The following is a 20,118-nucleotide window of genomic DNA, read 5'->3' as shown; positions in this document are numbered from 1 at the left end:
ACGTTTTGTAAGATATATGTAGTACAGAAAGTAGCCTACAAAGTCAGGTTGATAATATGATCTTGATTTTGGTGGCCTGTATGCATATGTTTATGAAGAAATAGACACTGAAATGTAAAGGTAGAGGTAGCTTCCAGATGAACGTCATACATTCTTTTTTTTTTTTTATCGTTTTCTTTGTTTCCCCAAATTCCCATAATAAATAATTACTATCTTTATGTTAGAGTCATTAAAGATAAAATCATTCATGTGCTAGGAGCACATATGAGCTGATTAGCTGACACAGGTTTAGAGAAGCTGTGGGTGGAGTCTGGACTGGGTGCCATTAAGCTAATCCTTGTTCACCATGAAATGTGGGGCTGGCAGCACACTGGAATTTTTCAGCCACAATTTCATTTCCAAATCGTAATATACTACCTAACAGTGTCATAAACAAAGAACAGCAGCACGTAGATTTATAGAGAAAAATCATGAAGAATATAAGTATCAGCAAGCAATTCAATAGGAATTAAAACTAGTATTTTTTTAAAGTTATTATGTATAGATGTAGACAGAGATGTTATAGCTGATAGTGTCTTTTCATTTTAAAATTTAGAATCAGATGATCTGAGGATCGTATAGCTATACAAGCAAAATTCCCCACTTATTTCTTGTCGTGGGTTACTAGTGTAATTACAGAATAGTTTTATTTCTCTTCTTTGTAAAAAGATGCACATCCTAAGACAATAAAAACAAGTATTTAAAAACCTTAAGACAGATCAGCAAAGTACAAATAAAGCATGCGCTACTATCTGTAGCAACTTCCTACTTCCTCATCTATCTTTAGCTGGTGAAAAATTGTGCTAGGTGAGTGGTGACAAATGAGTGGCTTCTGAGACTACTGTAAGCAAAATGGTGAAACTGTTATGGGTTTAACACATATTTGCAAGCATGATTTGAGATAATTCAGAAATTATTGCTCCTATGAAGTGTATGAGTTATGAGAAATATGTCTTTTATATTTTGATGTGGTTGGATGATCAATAAAATATTGTAGGTTGCAAGAGAGAGAGAGTTGGAACATTAACTCACTGTTCATAATTTCAAAAACTGGAGAAAAATATTTTTAGGGAAAAATATACTTTGTGATAGATTTTTTGGAAGTGTGTGCAATAACTCTTGTAACAACTTTAAAGTAGTCTGGAGGGCTTGCAACAAACCACTTATTATTACTGACTGAAAAAAATGTAATTTAAGAACCACTGGCTTATAAAGGTTATTAAGATTGCAAGACAGTATATGTTCAAATTACAGTAACTGGTTCTGATGACTTTGAGTAGGTTTTTGTGACTAATAAATTTATTGTGAAGTTCACTTGAATTATTTTCTGTGACTTTATTTTCAGAAAATAAATAAGTGAAGCTTTGTATTTTACATGGAGAGATACTAAAGAAATTTGTACCTTCTTATTCTGTATTTGGAATTTGTCTTCCAAAGTGTAGTATGCTTGGTTACCCATCAGTTGAAAAAAATAGTTTGACTATAGCAATAAACTCAATTCATTGTTTTCCAGAAACAAATGACACTAATATTCATTTACTTATGGAATGTGATTATTATTATTATTTATATAAAGTAGAGATGAATACTTGAAAATTTATCCATATATAAAATTTCTGAATATTGATCATATTTCCCATTTAAAACCCTAAGATGCACTACAATGTAAAAACGATGGCTGTATGACTTAACAAAACTGTTCTTCAGGGTTGAGGATGATTTTACCAACATGTACATTTTTTTTTTAAGTGACTGGGAAAATGGTGGCTGGAACACATGACTGTTGCCTCATGTTCTTAACTCCAGTTCAGGTAACCTTTCCTGAGTCAGCGGTGGCTAGGTTAGTAGGCAGAGGTGTGAGGGAGACAGTACCCTAGAAGCCTTGAGCGCTTCCAGGCGTGGATGGAAAGGGCTATCCTGAATGTTTCCTTCCTGGAATGGACAACAGCTTGTGGATCAGCTGCAAAAAGCCCAAAGCGACAATCAGAGAGAATATTTAGACTAATTATGGCTCATGGAGATACATGGGACTGTTTTTCTAGAGGATCTATTAATTTACGTAGTATTTAAGAAGCTATAGGGAAATCTGTCAGGTAGACTGGTTGAGTTCTCTCTACCCTAAGACAGAATGGCTAGAAGACTAATCCTTGCAGTTGAGGGGTCTAGAAGCAGAGAGACCTCCTTCCATTGTCAGACAGGGCCTTGGGGACTTGCTGGCTGCTCTGCCGCTTGTCCCCAGGGCTCGAGACCACTGAGATTACCGTCACTACCTGAGGTACCCCCGCGGCTGTCTGAACTCTAGTGAGTAGTCAAAGAGAAATATTAACTCACTTAAGAGGATCCAGAAGCCACAGGGAAAGAAAGAACTAGAAGAAAAACAGAACTGTTGTAAGAAACTAATCAAAGCGTGCATTTAAAATATAAGCAAAAATCAATAATCTAACTTCACACCTTAAGGAACTAGAAAAAGAAGAGCAAACTAAATCAAAAGTTATAAAGGCACTTTCTTCTCATGATAGAAAGCATTTATGGAAAACCCATAGCTACCATCATGCTCAGTGGTGAAAGAATGAAGGCTTGTCTTTTAAAATCAGGAATACAACAAGGATGCCTGCTTTTACTACTGATATTCAACACTGTACTGGAATTATGCAAGAAAGAGAAATAGACATCCAAATTGGAAAGGAAAAGTAATACTACTTCTAGTTCCAGATGATAAAGTCCTGTATATAGAAAATAACAAAATGCCACACACACAAAAATGCTGCTAGAGCTCATAAACAAATTCAGCAAAATTTCTGGGTAAATGGTCAACTCACAAAAATCATTGTGTTTCTATACATCAACAATTAGCAATCTGAAAAAGAAGTAAATAATTCCATCTACAATGCTATCCAAATGAATAAAATATCCTGGAAAAAAATAGCTAAGGAGGTAAAAGATTCATATGCTGAAAACTGTAAAACATTACTGAAAGAAACTAAAGAAGGCCCAAATACATGGAAAGACATCTGTGTTCATGAACTGGAAGACTTAACAATAGTGTCATACTGCCCAAAGCAATCCATATATTCAATGCAATTCCTCCCAAAATTCCAATGGGCATTTTTTGAAGAAATTGAAAAAGCAATCTTCAAATTAATATGGGGACCCTAATAAGCCAAAATAATCTTTTTAAATGTGTTCATGAACTGGAAGACTTAACAATAGTGTCATACTGCCCAAAGCAATCCATATATTCAATGCAATTCCTCCTCCAATGGGCATTTTTTGAAGAAATTGAAAAAGCAAACTTCAAATTAATATGGGGACCCTAATAAGCCAAAATAATCTTTTTAAAAAGTTTTTCCTCAACCTTATTGAGATGTAATTGACATATAACATTGTATATGTTTAAGGTGTACAACATAGTGATTTTATATACATATATGTTGCAAAATGATAACCACAATAAGATTAGTTAAAACAGCCATCACCTCATACAGTTACAATTTCTTTGTGTGTATAGTAGAAACTTTAAAAATCTACTCTCTTAGCAACTTTCAAAAATAAATTACAGTATTGTTAATTATAGTTACCAGGCTGTACAATATATCCCCAGAACTCATTCGTCTTATAACTGGAAGTTTGTGCCCTTTGACCACCTTCACCCTCTTCACTCACCCTACACCCCTCATCACTTGGCAATCACCAATCTGTTCTTTGTTTCTAAAAGTTTTTTTCTTTAGATTTCACATGTAAGTGAAATCATACAGTATCTGTCTACTTCTGATTTATTTCACTTGGCATAATGCCTCTAAGATTCATCTACGCTGTTACAAATTTGCAACAACATTCTTGAAAAGAAGAACAAAGTTGGAAGACTCATACTTCCTGATATCAAAACTTCCTACACAGCTATGGTAAAACCACTGTTTTGTGTGGTATTGACATCAGTCACACAGACCATGAACCAGAATTGAAAGTCCAGAAAAACATTCATACTTAACTATGGTAAATTGATTCCCAACAATCATACCAAGACCATTTAATGGGAAAAGAATAATCTCTTTAACATATACTGCTGAGACTGCCTGGCTGGTGAGCCTGGTGGCAGGTGGGTATTCCTGTGGGTGGCCAAAAGTACATAAAACGAATGTCTATCAATAGGAGAACGGATGAATAATTTCTGAGCATCTTTCTTATGGAATATTATGTAGCTCTCACTAATACTGAGTTAAGTTGATTTGGAGGGTTTCTGTGATGTAAGTAACAAAGCAGATACAGAGAAATGTGTATCTATTACCTCCTCCATATGTATAATGCACATACACACATCACATATGTGATCATATGGCATCTGTTTATTGAGAAGCCATTTTTAAAAATTATAATCCTTTCTAAAAATTACAAAATTACAAAACCTTGTCAAAATCAAAACTATATAGGTGTATAAGGTAAAATATGAAAATTTCTTTTACCCCTTCCCCGTCACTGTTAAAAGTTTGATGTGCATTCTTCCAGAACTTTTTCTGTACACATACACATACACACACACACATACAGATTTGTTTTTCTGTAAACCAAACAGTATCCTATTCTTTGTGATTTTATTTAACTTGCTTGCCCATTCCTCCAACATAATAGCACATCTTAGATACTTTTCCTCCCATCCCAATAACTATGCATCTAACTTACTCCTCAAGGGCTATTTCATGTAATGGATGTGTCATAACTTATTGAATCATTTTTATATTTCTGAATAGGTTGTCCCCAACTTTTGCTTATTACAAATATTGCTCTGAACACAGTCTTTCTCTAAGAACTGTCTCTGCCCTGCCGCCAAAGATCACTAGGAACTAAGCTGGGCTTCTTTCTTGTTGCAGTAAGGGAGACCACACATCACAGAGAACCATGAGGAGTCTCACTAAGAGGGTGTTAGAAAACACGTATAGAATTTGGGTTTTGGTTTGGCCATTTTGGGTAAGTTTCCAGGATGCTGTCTTTTGTTTCATTTGTTTTAATTTGGTCTCACTTAATCACAGTCACAAAGTCTGATGTTGGCATTCTATGAGTTGTTTTTTTTTTTAACCTCCAACAGAAGAACACCCCCACCTAGCTGTGAGTGCAAACAACAAACACCGAGGCCCCACTCCAAGTATTAGGTGAGTTCCCAGATATCAGGGGCTGATTTTTCTCTTTCTCAAATTCAATCCTGCAGAAATATTTATGTGGTGTCAGGATCAAGGAGTACGTGTATTTCAAATTTTTAAGATATTCCCCAAAGGCTGCACCAACACATATCCTACCAACAAGGGAGGAGTGATGAAAGAAAACACAGAAGCCCCAATGGGAAAGGTCTTCTAATGAACAACTTTGCTCAGAGCTGGTGCTCGTAGCCAAGGTTTTTTTCATTTGTTATTTCTGTGAAGGAAAAGTTAAGTAGGAGGAAATCCAGAAAAAGTCTTTACTACCTAGAACCTTAATCAAAGCTTTTTCCCTTTGGATCAGCATGTCACTAACACGCAAAGCAAGAGCAGAGCCTCATGATTTTTTCATATCTTTGTCTTTTATTCTCTACAAAATGGGGAAGAAAATATTTTGTTATAAATAATCCTTTAGAAATATATTATTCTGTTTGAAGTGGAGCTTCTGTCTGCTGGTTTTTTTTTTTTTTAAGGAAACAGACTGGCTGCTTTTACAACTATCTGGCAGTTGGTAATTTCTTATCACTTTCAGTGTTTAATTGATGATATCTTGCTTAATACTTGACAGAGACCAAGCAGGAGGAAAAGGTTGTTTCTGGCAGAGAACAGTGAATGGAAAGAAAGAGGATGAGATTGTCTTGCACGGCAGCATTGAGAGGTATCACAGGCTCCATTAAATAGTCCATAAATGTGAATTTAGCTGAATTAATTCCCTTCAGCATACATTTTTTTGGTAGAGAAATGTAACATACTGGCCTGCCCTGTATAAAGATAACTGAATTCACTCAGCATCAGATGGTTAATCAAAAGGGAAAAAAAAGGAAACATTTGAACAAATATGGTTTTGATGCTATCTGGTCTCTTGAAAAATGCCATTTTAGGGGTAAGGAGATCTTAGTTTAAGAGTCATCCTAACCACAGTTTTAACATTTAAGCAAAGATTATTTTGCTTAACTCTGATGTGCCCAAAACTATTTCCTTTCTTTTTTTTTTTCAAACAAATTAATAGTCCTCATATCACTGCAGTTACAGCAAAGCGATCACTGTACTCAAGGCTTCTGAATGTTTAAAAATTAATTTTTTCCACCTTAATTATCACCTGTCTCCTCTTCTTTTTACTTGGCCATTTGTTTAATCTCTTCCCATAATGGCAATAAAGCCTCAAAAATAAGATGGGTTGAGGACGAAGCTTGCTTTATTTAAAATACATTCCTGAGATGACACAAACTAATTCTCAAGGCCTGCCTCCTTCTGACCTTATCCTACCGATTTGTTTTAGAAAATCTAGATCAGGGCTCTCTCTTTCTCCATTCAGGTTCTAATTTGTTAACGAGTTATTTTCACAAACGGTTGGCTCTAAAACTAGAATTTTAAGAGCCATTCACAAGTCAAAAGATTTTTCTTTTTGTTAACAAAGCCTTTTTTATTTTTTAACTTGAGTTAGTTTTTATTCTCTTCTCTTGTGATTTGATGACTATTTTTAGTGTTATGTTTGGATGCCTTTGTCTTTTTTGTGAGTTTATCTCTTATAGAGTTTTGGTTTGCAGTTACCATGAGGTTTTTGTATAGCAGTCTATATGATTGTTTTAAGTTGCTGATCTTTTAATTTCAAAAGCATTTTTAAGTACCCTGCATTTGTACTCTCCTCCCCTCATGATTACTGTTTTTGATATCATATTTTACACCTAAATTTTTTGTGTATCCCTTAATTTATTATAGATACAGATGCATATCCCTTAGCTTATTGTGGATACAGATGATTTTACTACTTTTGTCTTTCAACCTCCCTACCAGCTTAGTGTGTGGAAGATTTCCTACCTTGATTGTATGTTTGCCTTTACTGGCGAGCTCTGTCATTCTGTAGGTTTCTTATTTCTAGTTGTGGCCTTTCTTTTTCTGTCTAGAGAAGCTTCTTTAACATTTGTTGTAAAGCTGGTTTGGTGGTGCTGAATTCTTTTAGCTTTTGTTTGTGTGTAAGCTTTTGATTTCTCCATCAAATCTGAATGAGAGCCTTGCTGGGTAGAGAGTCCTTGGTCATAGGTTTTTCCCTTTCATCACTTTATGTCATGCCACTGCCTCCTGGCTGGAAGAGTTTCTGCTGAAAAATCAGCTGAAAACCTCATGGGAGTTCCCTTGTATGTTATTTGTGGCTTTTCTCTTGCTGGCTTTAATATTTTCTCCTTATCTTTAATTTTTGTCAGTTTGATTAAGAGGTGTTTTGCTGTGTTCTTCTCAGGGTTAAACCTGTGTGGGACTCTGTGCTTCCTGGACTTGGGTGACTTTTCCTTTCCAAGGTTAGGGAAGGTTAGGGAGGTTTTTAGCTATTCTCTTTTCAAATATTTTCTTGGGCTCTTTCCTCTTTCTTCTTCTTTTGGGACCCCTATAATGCAAATATTAGTGCACTTTATGTTACCTGAGGGGTCTCTTAAACTGTCCTCATTTCTTTTCATTCTTTTTTCTCTTTAGCAGCAGTGATTTCCACTACTCTGATCTGTTCTTCTGAATCATTTATTCTACTATTGAGTCCTTCCAGTGTATTTTTCATTTCAGTTATTGTATTCTTCAGCTAAGTTTAGTTGTTCCTTATATTTCCCAACTCTTTGTTAAAATAAAAACTTGTAATTTCTTGCTCTGTGCATCCATTCTTCTCCCAAGCTCTCAATCATCTTGATCATTACTCTGACTCTTGTTTCTGGAATCTGAGCTCTGGTGGGTGAGGTTGCCTAGAGGCCTGTGTGGGCTGCCTGATGGGAGGCCCCAGTGCCTGCTCACTGGCAGGTGGAGCTGGGTCTTAGCCTTGTGGTGAGCAGGGCCATGTCTAGGGACATGCCTAGAGACGGCAGTGAAATCACAAGTCTTTAGGCAGCCTGTCTGCTGATGGGTAGGGCTGTGTCTTTGCCCAGTTGGTTGTTTGGCCTCAGATGTCCCAGCACTGTTGCCTGCAGGCTGTTGGGTGATGCTTGGAGCTAATGATTCAAGACGTCAGCTGTCAAAGCAGCAATGTTCATATGGCTGAATGTTCCCCAATGTGTCTGCCACCACTGTCCGTGTTTCCAGGGTGAGCTTAAGCCACCCTCCACCTCTCCAGGTGACTCTCTAAGACCAGCAGGTAGGTCTGGCCTAGGCTCCTATCAAATTAAGGCTTCTGCTCTGGGTCCTGGCGTGTGTGAGTTTCCCCAGTCCTGTTGGGCTCCTGCATTAAGCCCTGATAGCCTTCAAAGCCAAATGCATCTTCCCAGTGCTGGACCCCCAGGCAGAGGAGCCTGATAGGGGGCCCAGAAATTTTACTCCTGTGGGGGAATATCTGTAATCATTCTCCTGTTTGTGGATCACCCACCCTTGATTATATCACGAGTCCACCCCTCCTACCCATCTCATTGTGGTCCCTTCTACATGTCTTCAGTTGTAGAAGATCTTTTCTGGTAGGTTCCAGTCTTTCACCAATGGCTGTTCTACAGATAGTTGTGATTTTGGTCATGAGAGGAGGTGACCTCAGGGTCTTTCTATTCCACCATCTTGGCTGCTCTCCCCTTAATTTTTAAATTATAGCACATGACATAGAATTTACCACTTTAAGTATACACTTTGGAGGCAGTAATATCTAAAGAGTTAATTTTAGGTAATAACGAGATAGTATAAATTATTGAGTCTTTGCTCTTTGCTGCTTTTGGTTGTTTCAAAATTCTAATACGTTAAGATTCATCATCAATGTCATGACAGCCTACCAATAAGAATCTTTTGTCCACGGCCCAAACTCAGGGGAAATAATCTGTTGACTATTTTTGAAAAAAGGTGAGCTAATGGGATTCCCTCTTTTCTAAGCATGATGATTGACAGTGATACCATCCAAATATAACTGTTCATAATTATGACACTGAGAGGGGGTTTTCTATACACTCTAATAAAATATTCTAAAATAGAAAGTAGACAAAATTTCCCCAAACAGAAAGAATGACTTGCATAATATTCCATGCCTCTGTTTCCTCCTGCTGTTATAACTTGTGTAAATTATCTTTGGTTGGAAAGGCCAAGACTTTGAAGTCCTCTATTCTAAACTTGGTCAAAATTTTTTCAAATCAAGTGTAGAGATTTTTTTCATGATAAATAATCTCAAAGTCAGATTTTTCAAGTTTCTTGGCATAGTATTTAACCTATTTTTAATTTCAACCCACAACTTCTATGCTATAGTCAACTTCTCTGTCCCACATTTTACTCATATATTTAATTCTTCACTTTTTTTCCTGAGCAGATTTTATTTTTAGTTGAAAATAACAAAACAAGAGCACTGTAAGGTATATTCATTAGAGGGGATTGGTGGTTAGAGTGGGCGTCTGGGCCTGCAAGGCTGGTCTGGAAACACACATGAAGACTGGTCCGTCTTTCAGGCTTACGTCACATCTTTTCTGTGCTCTGCTTTTCTATGTCATTCTCACTCTACAGATTGGAGTCCTTTACTTTAAAAAGTCAGTGCTCTCTCACAACCTTGCTTGGCTCATAGCCTAATTTATAGTATGTTTTCACGGCCTATAGGCTGCCAACAAGTTCTGTTTTTAATTTCAGCTTCCTCAAAATGAGTTGCTGATGAGACTTGTCTTTTCACAGATCCAAGGAACTGAAAAAATTATAGTGCAAAGTCACAAACTTAAATGCATGCATTGTGTGTGTTTACAATCTGTAGGCACACTGATATACTCCGAATGACCCTGAGATCATTTCTGTTTAGGGTGAGACTATGAGGGAGGTAAACCTGTATACCAGTTCCTGCAGTTTAAATTCTTCATGAGGCTTGCTTGGAATTAGGACAAACTTTAGAGTTTTTTTCATTGCTTGAAGTGCTCTGCAACCCTAACATATGATAAGAAACTCACCCAATACCAAAGGCTCTCTTCCTCACTAACTTGTTCCAGAAAGTCTTGGTATTGAATGTTGAGTTAAAAAGCAGTTAATGTTATTTTAAAAGGGTTAAAAATTGTTAAAATGTGTTCAGCAATCCTCAGAGCAAGATATTTTCTTCTTTATATGTTTAAAAAAAAACCCAAAAGGAATTGGCTTTCCTAAATAAGAGGAAGAAGGCTTTAAGTGGTGTGGTCTGACAGTAATTTGTATTAGAGTCTTGAAGAGAACATTTTAATGTCTTGTGGTAGTACATTTATCTCTTGGTGACAGAAGGAATAATTGCTTTAGAGAGCATATCAGTGGCTGTTTAAAAATTTAACTCTTTTATTCCCTCACACCTAAGGTTATAAAATTGAGAGGAGAAAAACATTATGAGAAATATAACCTAGGTAGAACCGTTGTGAAATTTTGCTTACCAGTGAAATATATACACTGGCCATTTTCAAGGAATGGTGAAAAGACTGGAAAAGTAATAAAACTATTTCTCATTATATATAGGTAGATATTTATTTATGGGTATTACTGTCATATACTACTAGCATTTCTGCCTGTTTTGTCTCTGGAACCTGGTTCTCAAATTAAAGATACCTGACCAAAGTGATTTTTGCTCTAAGATGAACTGTGTGTCTGATAAGTTGTTCACCAGGCTTTGCAGGCCTATGTTCTCAAATTTAGTAGCTTTAATGGCTTCTTGACCACTAGCTCCTTTTTTTCCATACTTTTCTGTAAGTCTGTTCATCCTTCAGAATCTGGATTTCCTCCGAAAAGATCTGTTGATATTTATGTCTGCCCTGGTGTCCAGCCAACTCCCCAAGGGCAGGAATGACATCTTATTTGACCCCATCAAAAGGCACAGTGCTTCAGTACAGGTGAAGAGACACCTCAAGGTAGGGGGATCACATAATTTACTGTTTCAATGGATCACCTCTAAGAGTGAGAGAGATTAATAATTCTGCTGGAAAAGCAGGTGTAAACTGTCCCAGTCAAACCAGGATGCATGATTTACTCTTCTTCAAGGCAGCCAGGGTGGAAACAAAGGTAGAATACTACTAGAATCAAATTTTAGAAGTCAATTAAATATTCCTGAATTTTGGCAGATGAAGAGTGAACCAGTAAAATATCTTCTTTTAATTATTTTCATTATAACCTTATTGTAAACCAAAGTTAAACATTAAATACGACATTTGATCTCCTCAAAGTGAGTGACCCTTAAAAAGAATGAAGCTTGTATATATCTATATACCATATAGATACACATGGACATGGATCTACACACAATGTATATGTATGATGTGTATATATCAGGATGGTGCAGATACTTCTTGATCTGCTTGTCTTTTTTTTCCTTAAGTCTACTGGGAAGAAATAACTTTGAGAGAGATTGATTTCCTGAAAGGGGCCAGTCATTGAAGGGGAGGGCAGATTTCCAAACTAAAAATGCATCTGTGTTAACCAATACTTAGCTTCTGGCTGGCATGTAGTAGGCAATCGATAAATATTTGATGAATGAATAAATAAATGAGGGATGAATTCTAGCTTAGGTTCCCTCCCCCCGCAGGACCTGTGACAAGCCAGTATTTTCATCTGGTTCCTGCTGTTTCTTCAATTTATCGAGGTCACTTTGAATTCTGATCTTTTCTTCTGAAGTGTTAGCAACCCCTTCTAACGTGGTGTCATCTGAAAAATACTACCTGTATGAAATGTGTGACTGAGTTAAGCCAGGAGTGTCATGTTGGATATTTTCTTAAACTAGAACACAGCTGGAAATTATTACACAACCAAAGGCATACTTCATTTCAGTCTTATCAGGCCAGCCTTGTCTACATTTGACTGATTTTTCTTGTTATCATCCATAACCAATCACCCAGCTTCTTCACTAAATAGAAAATAAGATGCACGACGGAGCCTCATGAAAATTAGAGGACAGGAAGGGTATTAGGGAACGGGCGAGGGCACTACAGAAACACCCTGTGAGCATACTTTATAAATTATACTCCAGCGCATACCTGCCATATATGCCTCAATAGGCAAGTCTTGACATATAATGTATAGAAACAATCTACTATAGATAGTCCCAGAGGGCAGACATAAATTCTCTCATACATTCACATGTCTTCCTTCAAAAATTTGGTAGAAAAATATCTTATTGCTGAGAGCTTAATTCTCAAGTTCCATAAGCAATTCAACACTATTTTTTCAGTGAGAAAAATTTTATTTAAATCAAAAAATAGTAATAGTCCCTCAATATGTTAAATTTGAAACACTTAGTCCTCTAAAATGTACAAAGCAAAATTTTTAGTTTTCTTTCTTTTTTTAAGTAAAGATGAATAGTAGGAAATAAGTCAATCACTGACTCCATATGCAACATGAGGGAAATAAACAGAAAATTATCCAAGTAATTTAAAATAAAATTCTCTTTGCCTATTTACTTATTTGATAAATGAGGTAAAAGTTGCCTCATCTGAGTTTATATCTGTGGACCCACATCACCAGGGAAACTACTAAAAGCCACTGCTCAACAATTAGTGGATTATGTCTACATTCTGATCTTCTCTTTCTTATTCTTAAATTTAAAGAAGACGTTTACATCTTCTTCCTGTTCTAGAAAAAAATACCAAGTACGTTTACTAACATCAAATAATTAAAAATTTTAATTTTTGTACTATATGCCCTTTTCATCTGGGGAAACTACGACAATGCAAGTGAAAGATAAATATTTCCATGGACTAAGTATCTAAGAGAATTCCTTTTGTTTACATAACAAAGGGAAAAAAACCATCCTTCTAATGATAAAGACCCCATTTCTAAAACATGTTTAAAATTCCAGTAGCGTGATGTGTTTTAATAGCTCAGGACTGCAGTCGCAACACTCCCTTTGATCTATAAGTGGCAGTATGTGTTTGTGTGAGGAGGTACAGTTGGCAGTGTGAATTCCCAGTGTTGATGATGATCTGTATGTCACAGGCTTCATTTCCAACAATGCCATATGCAAATTAGTGATAGCTTCATGCCGGGGTAGAGCACCATTCACAGAGTAATTGCCAGCATTTTTCCTGGTCATTCTATACATGGAATGAAAATAATAACCATTTAGGGGCCTATTTCTATAAATTAGCAGAATAAAAGCGTTATGTTGTACACATTCTTCACATCATTTTTATCACAATTAGAGATGCTCTTTTTGTTACATATTTAATATTATATAAAATGGAATTTTAATACACCCTCAATATTTAATCTACTCTGCATTTTTTAAACACCTAGTGATTTCACATAGTTTAGTGTATGAAAACTATTTAAAATAAAAATAAATTCTGTTGCAAATTATTTGTAAGTCTTTAAATGCCATGAATAAAATACATGATGATTAGATGTGTGAGACATTACTCTCAGTTACTGTGGTGGTTCATGGAGCACAAATGTTTAAATTAATTTTTGCTTTGCCTTAAAGTGTTTGCTGTTTCTGAACGTTTCTTTTGATTTCTATGAGGAACAGTACACGTGGAACTAAGCACAAATAATGGAAAGGATAATTATTTCTAATGACATGAGCTTAAAATTCTTAGGGAGGGAAATTCAGCACCAGATTTTGAAAGTATATGAAGTGAGAAAAAGGTACTAATAGGTGAATTAGAAACCTAGAAATTTTCTATTACAGCATCTGCAGGCTTTCCTCATTCCATTTAAATTTTCTCTCATTTTAGAAATGTAGTGATAGTACTCCTCCTTTTCAGTTTCACATGCAAAAGTGAAACAACTGCTTCTTCCATACGCAAAACGATTTGTAAATGCATTCTGTGAATACAACACATTAAACGCCATTTGCATATAGTACGTTAACACATGTGAAAAATGGTTCGCACAGTACATTAGGAAAGGAATAAACAGAAATGACTTTAAAATACCTGCTATATTTATAACAATTTAAAAGATAAGAGAGCAATGAATTTCAGGTGCATTGGACTTAATTCAGCGACAGTGTGTTCTTTGGAAGCCCTTATTTATTAATTTTTTTTTTTTTCTGAAACACTCCTTTGCCAATTGCACTGCTAAGCTGCCAAGATTTTCAGAGCTGACCAGGAGGTGGAGAGCTCATGCAAATGAGCTCTTCTCTGCTGGCAGCCCACAATGACTGATTCAAAAGAACACTTTAACCCAGAAGATGAGTCTGAGCTGAATATCACCAGCCAGAAACCACTCCAGTGTTCCATGTTAGGTGGGAGGTTGCCTTCCAGATAATACTTTACCTTCCAAAATTCACGGGCTCTGTTTCCAATGATGGAAGAGTTCATTTCCTCCATTTTTTAAAAGTGGAAATCCCCATGCATTTAAAGGCTCCCTCTCTTTAAATAAAATTTCTAGGCACTGTTTCTATTTCTTCCAACTTATAACCCCCATTAACAGGAATATATATGTACATCTTTATTCCCAGGCTGTCTGAATTATATATGGCTAAGTTTCAGTGTTTAATAATATATTGAATCTGAAAGAAATGTTGAAAACTATACAATATGTGTAAGCCTCAAAGTTTTATTAGGTTTCCTAGCGTGAACTGGCACATGATGTAATTTTCAAGAATAGTATAACGGGGCTATGTTGAATTGGCGAGATGCAAGTCCAGCAGTATATTATAACATCGTCATTTTACCTCAGATTCTGGCTTCGTATACACTTCCGCCTTTGGTAATTTACATAAACATGCACAGGCTATGAATTATGCATAAACCTTATTTTAAATGCAGAGCTTTCAACTCTCACAGTGCACTAGTATACACACCCATTTGATTGGCTCTGCCCTGTTTTCATTACTCGCAATTTCTTGGAACACAAAAGAGGTTGAAAAGGCTGACAGGAATGGACAGTATTTTTTTCTTGTGTGTGTGGGAAATATTTGTTTCCTTTTCAAGGCAATTGGTGTTGCAAAGTTTTGCCTGTGATTATTGTTCCTCGTTGTTGTTATTTTTTCCCAAGGAAGAATGCGTTAAATGTCTGGACCTACAAAGTAGCAATCACAATCAGATACTTTATTTATTTATTTTTAAAGGATGCTGCAGAAATTGTTCTCTATTTGAGTAAATCTGAGCACATGGCTATAATAAAGAGGCAACCATTAGATTTGGGGGGATATTCCAATTATACTTGAAATAAGTGGGTAATCTTAAAGCATGGATGGAAGAGTTAGGCGTCCAGAGAATATAAAAATTTTAGCCTTGTAATTATGTTTATTCAAGTAGAATTGAATATTCTGATTAATGTACACACATAATGAGTCCTCTGTACTTGAGATGCTGTGTGATTACTCTGTTTTCATATGAATTTATCTGTATGAAATAATCTATCCAATGACATAAGGAAAGAGATTAGAGACATTTTTACTAATGGCAGTACAGAAAATAAAAAATACAGTGGCATGAAAACAGAATTTTAACAAAAAATATTTTATCTCCGTTTACTAATCACCCTGTAATTTAATGTTTTTAATATTATTAGTAAAATAATAATGATATTTTTTAATGGTGGGAAACTTCTATTCTCTCTTTTTTTAAATTTATGTCTCCTAGTTGTCTTTTATTCCTTTCTTCATTTTCTCCTTCTATACCTCTAGAACTTTATTCTTTTCTCTTGTCTCTGCTTTTTTCCCTCTTTTTTTGCATAGCTTTTCTTTTATTTCCAATTTAACACATTGGTAGACATTATTCATCAAAATATACCTGATACTATCTTCTCTTTCATTAATTCTTTTTTTTTAGCTTATTTCTCTTAACATCTAATTAAGCTTATATGAGAATTTCTCTCTCTTAGTAAATTTTCTATTAATGATGCAGGAAAATGGATGTTTGGTTTAAGTGAAAAAGGAGGAGTTTGTGCTACTAGATTTACTTGCAGGAATATTACCTTGAAGGACCATACAATTTTTACTTCATTCTACGGTGGGGAATTACCAAATTCTTTGCAGGTTTACATTAGAGAGGGACACTTGGAAATTAATGATCAAAGGGAAACTTTGAGGTTATTTTGTCCTGATTTTAGACATAATTAGAATGTAGTGAGTAGTGAGTATCCAATCCACAGCAAGACAGACTTGAATACCAGGAAAACAGGTGCGGAGTGGAAAACTTCGGTTCACATTTAGTGAGTGGAACTCAAAGAAACCAGAAGAAAACTCAAAGTGGTACATTTCACCTAAGAGAAGATGAGCCAATTTGCTTCAACTTTCCCTCTGAAAAAGAACACTACATGTGGCAGACCCTGCTCTGCTGATTTAGAAAAAGGCCCAGAAGAGTTGGAGAAGCATAAGCAGAGCTAGTCAACCACATTACCCTGCTTCAAGAGAGTTACTCAACTTAAGTTTAAAATTTAAACTAAGGTCTATCTATCTATCTAATCTTTGATAATCGTATTTGGTAGTAAACAACACATTTCTATTTAAATAATAGCATCTTTGCTTGTCTGTATCTGGTTTTCTTTGGTTTTGCTAAGTGAGTGTAGATATTGTTATTCCAAACTATTTAACAGAAAAAAAATTCAGATGGCATTTGGTGGTCTGATCACAGCCAAAACTCTTTCCATGATGTTTGGACTCCCTAGAACTATGTAAGTTTGAGTAAAATGCTCATATCCACTCACTCTGCAATAAGCCTAGTGAAAAGACGATTCTGTAAGTTGGGGGCAGGTTTCCTGCATTGGGCCCTTCAGCTTTGCACATGGTGCTCGGTTGACACACACTAGAACACGTTCTCTCTAACAAAAATGCCTGGAAGCGAATCCTTTAACTTGGGATTTTATGACAACAACAACGACAGTTAAATGAGAATGGTTAAATCTATATCATGAAATAAAATTGTCTATAGCCTAAGATACATTCAGCAAAGACATCAACTTTAAATTAAGTTCAATATAGTTATATTTTTTATATGATACTCCACATTTAAAATCTTAAGCACCCATATCCCACTCTCTCACAACTCTTTCCTTTCTTCAGTCTCAACTTCATTCCTACAAAATCTGCTCTTTAAACTCTTAGAAACATCATTTCTTAATTCCTGTTTCTTCATTATTTATCCTCCTTTTGGTCTTATTTACTTTTCCCTGCCTGGAACCACATGGGTATTTTATCCATCTTAGCTCTCTATCATCAATATCTCAGTTATTTGATGTTATTATTTATTGCACCTGCTCAGCAAAACCACAACTTTGAATCAATTCTTCAACCAAGTTTCTGTGCTATTACTGGCATAGAAGTACTGCTAAATTTATCAAACAACCATTGTCAGTCCACATTTAGGACACTCCAAATACATGATGTCTTAGCTCATCTGGGTCCTTAGTGAAGCCCAATAGCCTCTACCTTTCACAGTTGTTTCCTTTCGTACTTTTCTGACAGTTCTTTCTTGGATTCCACGAGTTCAACTCTTTCCATCCCTTACCTATTAGCTTCCATCATTGCCCCTATTTGATTGTACTTCTCACATGCTTTGGAAGGTGCCATCACCCATCATGGATTTTTAACTTCTGCATCTGTATTAACGACTTTAATTTCTACTTTTCCCACCCTACACCTACCTACGCAGAGTTTCAGATTCATTTACCCTCAATACAAAAGCAAGAATGATTTTGTTAAAATGCAAGTCAGATCATGATGTGACTATGTCAAGACTCCCCAGAGTTTCCATCTTTAACAGAATTGAACCCAGAATCATTATCTGCCTCTGGGAATTTGCATTCCCTTTTTCCCTTATGCTTTGAATCCTAATGCCATCCTCAGTCCTTACATTGTACAATGTTCAACTGACACTTGTCAGTGAGAATTTTCCTGACCACTGCATTTAAAACCATACCCTTTCCCCAGCCTACACGTGTGCACTTGCGCATGCACGCACACACACTTTACTTGTATTTCCTGCTTCGTTTTTCTCTCAAGCATGTTTTATCATCTCTATGTTTTACTTTTTATTTTATTATTTGCCTTCCCTCCCATTTCCCCCCTCTCCCAGCAGACTATAAGCTCCACGAGAGCAGACATTTTTGACTATTTTGTTGACATATTTCCAGAGCCTATTATAGCACCTGGGAGATGATAGATTATTTACAAAATATTTAAAGCAATGGAAGGATCATGGCCTTGGAACTATAGAGAGTTCACTAATGACATCCAGAATGCTGGGCTCATAGGAAGGGACAACTGACTTTCTTAAACCTGAGAGACACTCATAAGAAGGCATCTGGATAAAGGGAGGCTTACATGCGCCTCTCTTCTGGTAATTGCTGGCATGAGAGGAGGAATAAAAATGAAAACATGGGGATTCACAATACACAGAAGACTATGCATTAAGGAACAATGGTAATAAGGAGAGACAATAAAGGCTTTTGCTCTTTCATTAGCAAAACTTGATTTCTTATCTCTGTTTTGGTCCAGAACCACTCTGTGACTCCAGCCATGCTATCATCTCTAGCTCTTTACTTTTCCTTTCCAGCTCTCATTCACTCCCTCTTTTATCATTTTTCTTCTCTTCCAGGAATACTTTTATACAAATCTATTTGTCTTACCATAAAAATTACTGTTCTTACATATCATACAGTCTTTGTAGGAGACTGATTTGACTATGCTGATGGTCTCCTGGTATAATCAATTCAAAGATCAAGAAAACAGTCTGGCCATATCTGGGATACCCATATCCCCAGTGCTATTTGAAATAAAACAGTCAAATAAAAGAATTAAGTAAACAAAGACCTCCAAATCAAAAGACAGTTTTACTTTAGCACAGTTTCACTTTCCCTAATTATCAAGGAAATTTTTACTAATCTGAAAAGTTTGCTGGAATTTCTTTCAACTCAAAAAGAAAGCATGGAAATTGATAGTTCATGTAGCCTCACAGTCACGAGTATTTTTTTTCCTATGCTATGAATGTATAATTCTTTCTTGAAATTTGCTGAGGTATTTGGCTCACTAAAATCCTGTGGAAATGAGTGCTGCAGATTTATTAGGCACTCCATAGAAATGTATTTCCTTTGTGTTTTAAATTAGTTGCATTTTAATGTCATTGAACATGCCCTTGTTCTTGTTTCCATTTGTGGTCTTGCATCCAGTGGGAATTTATAGGGCTCAGATTTATTTAAATTATGCTGATGTATTTGATCTTTCAACATACAGTGCATGGTAAAAATGGGTGTCTGACCATATCCATAAATGAAATATGAGGGGAAAGGCATGCTGATGAATTCTCCACTAAATCAGGTTTAATTAGATATCAAAAAGGGATAAAGCCTGGTAAAGTTTCCACTCTTAAGTGTTACCGAGATCTAAGATCAGAAAAAGAAAATCGATATTCAAACCCATATTAGGAAACATTTTCTTGAATTTTATAGATGACAAAGCAAGAAAGTACTTTTAATTCAACCAATTCACTTGTTGAGCAGAAACTTCCTCTTCATTAATTCTTTTAGTTTCACTTATAAATAGCTTAGGAAAACCTCTCTACCCACCAAAAGGATTATTAGGCTTGTAAATACCCTCATGTTTGCCTACATTAGACCCTAAGAACTGTAATTAGTCCCCAAGGAGCTAGTGAGACTGTCCCACCCTGCAGTGCCCCTACCCCAGAGCCCATGAGTTCAACCCCTTCATCCTCTACTCCTCACTCGCTTTGCCACTAACCCTGGACAGTCTTACCTTCATTGCTGTGAATTACATTGACACTCTCTTGGTGAGATGCCCTATACTGGCTAAATTCAAACCTGGAACTGTGGGACAATCTAGCTGCCTTAACTCAGTAACTGCCACCACTCCACCCCCAACCAAGGGAGGCTGGAGAAAAAGGTTAGATTTTGTATTCAGATTTTTTTGTATTTTTGGGATTAAAAAAAAATTACTTTGGAGGGTTTGTGCACAACTCATGTTGTATTTCAGTGCTAATAACATTTAGGAAGACATCAAGAAAAAATATTATCACTGACCCACATTTGGCATAAATATGTTTTTGCTTTTGGAATTTAGGCA

The 20,118-nt window shown here is 36.0% G+C and overlaps 1 long non-coding RNA gene across 1 annotated transcript in view; it reads right to left on the bottom strand.

The window, feature by feature from the left end:
- The window catches only part of LOC140695636 (uncharacterized), a 176,423-nt gene that overhangs the window by 48,152 nt on the left and 108,153 nt on the right, over positions 1-20,118 (bottom strand). The window lies entirely within an intron of this gene.

Source organism: Vicugna pacos, chromosome 3, assembly GCF_048564905.1.
Source record: "Vicugna pacos chromosome 3, VicPac4, whole genome shotgun sequence".
In the NCBI taxonomy this organism is placed as follows: domain Eukaryota; kingdom Metazoa; phylum Chordata; class Mammalia; order Artiodactyla; family Camelidae; genus Vicugna; species Vicugna pacos.
The sequence above is the reverse complement of the archived record's forward strand: the minus strand, read 5'-3'. Positions and strand labels throughout refer to the sequence as shown.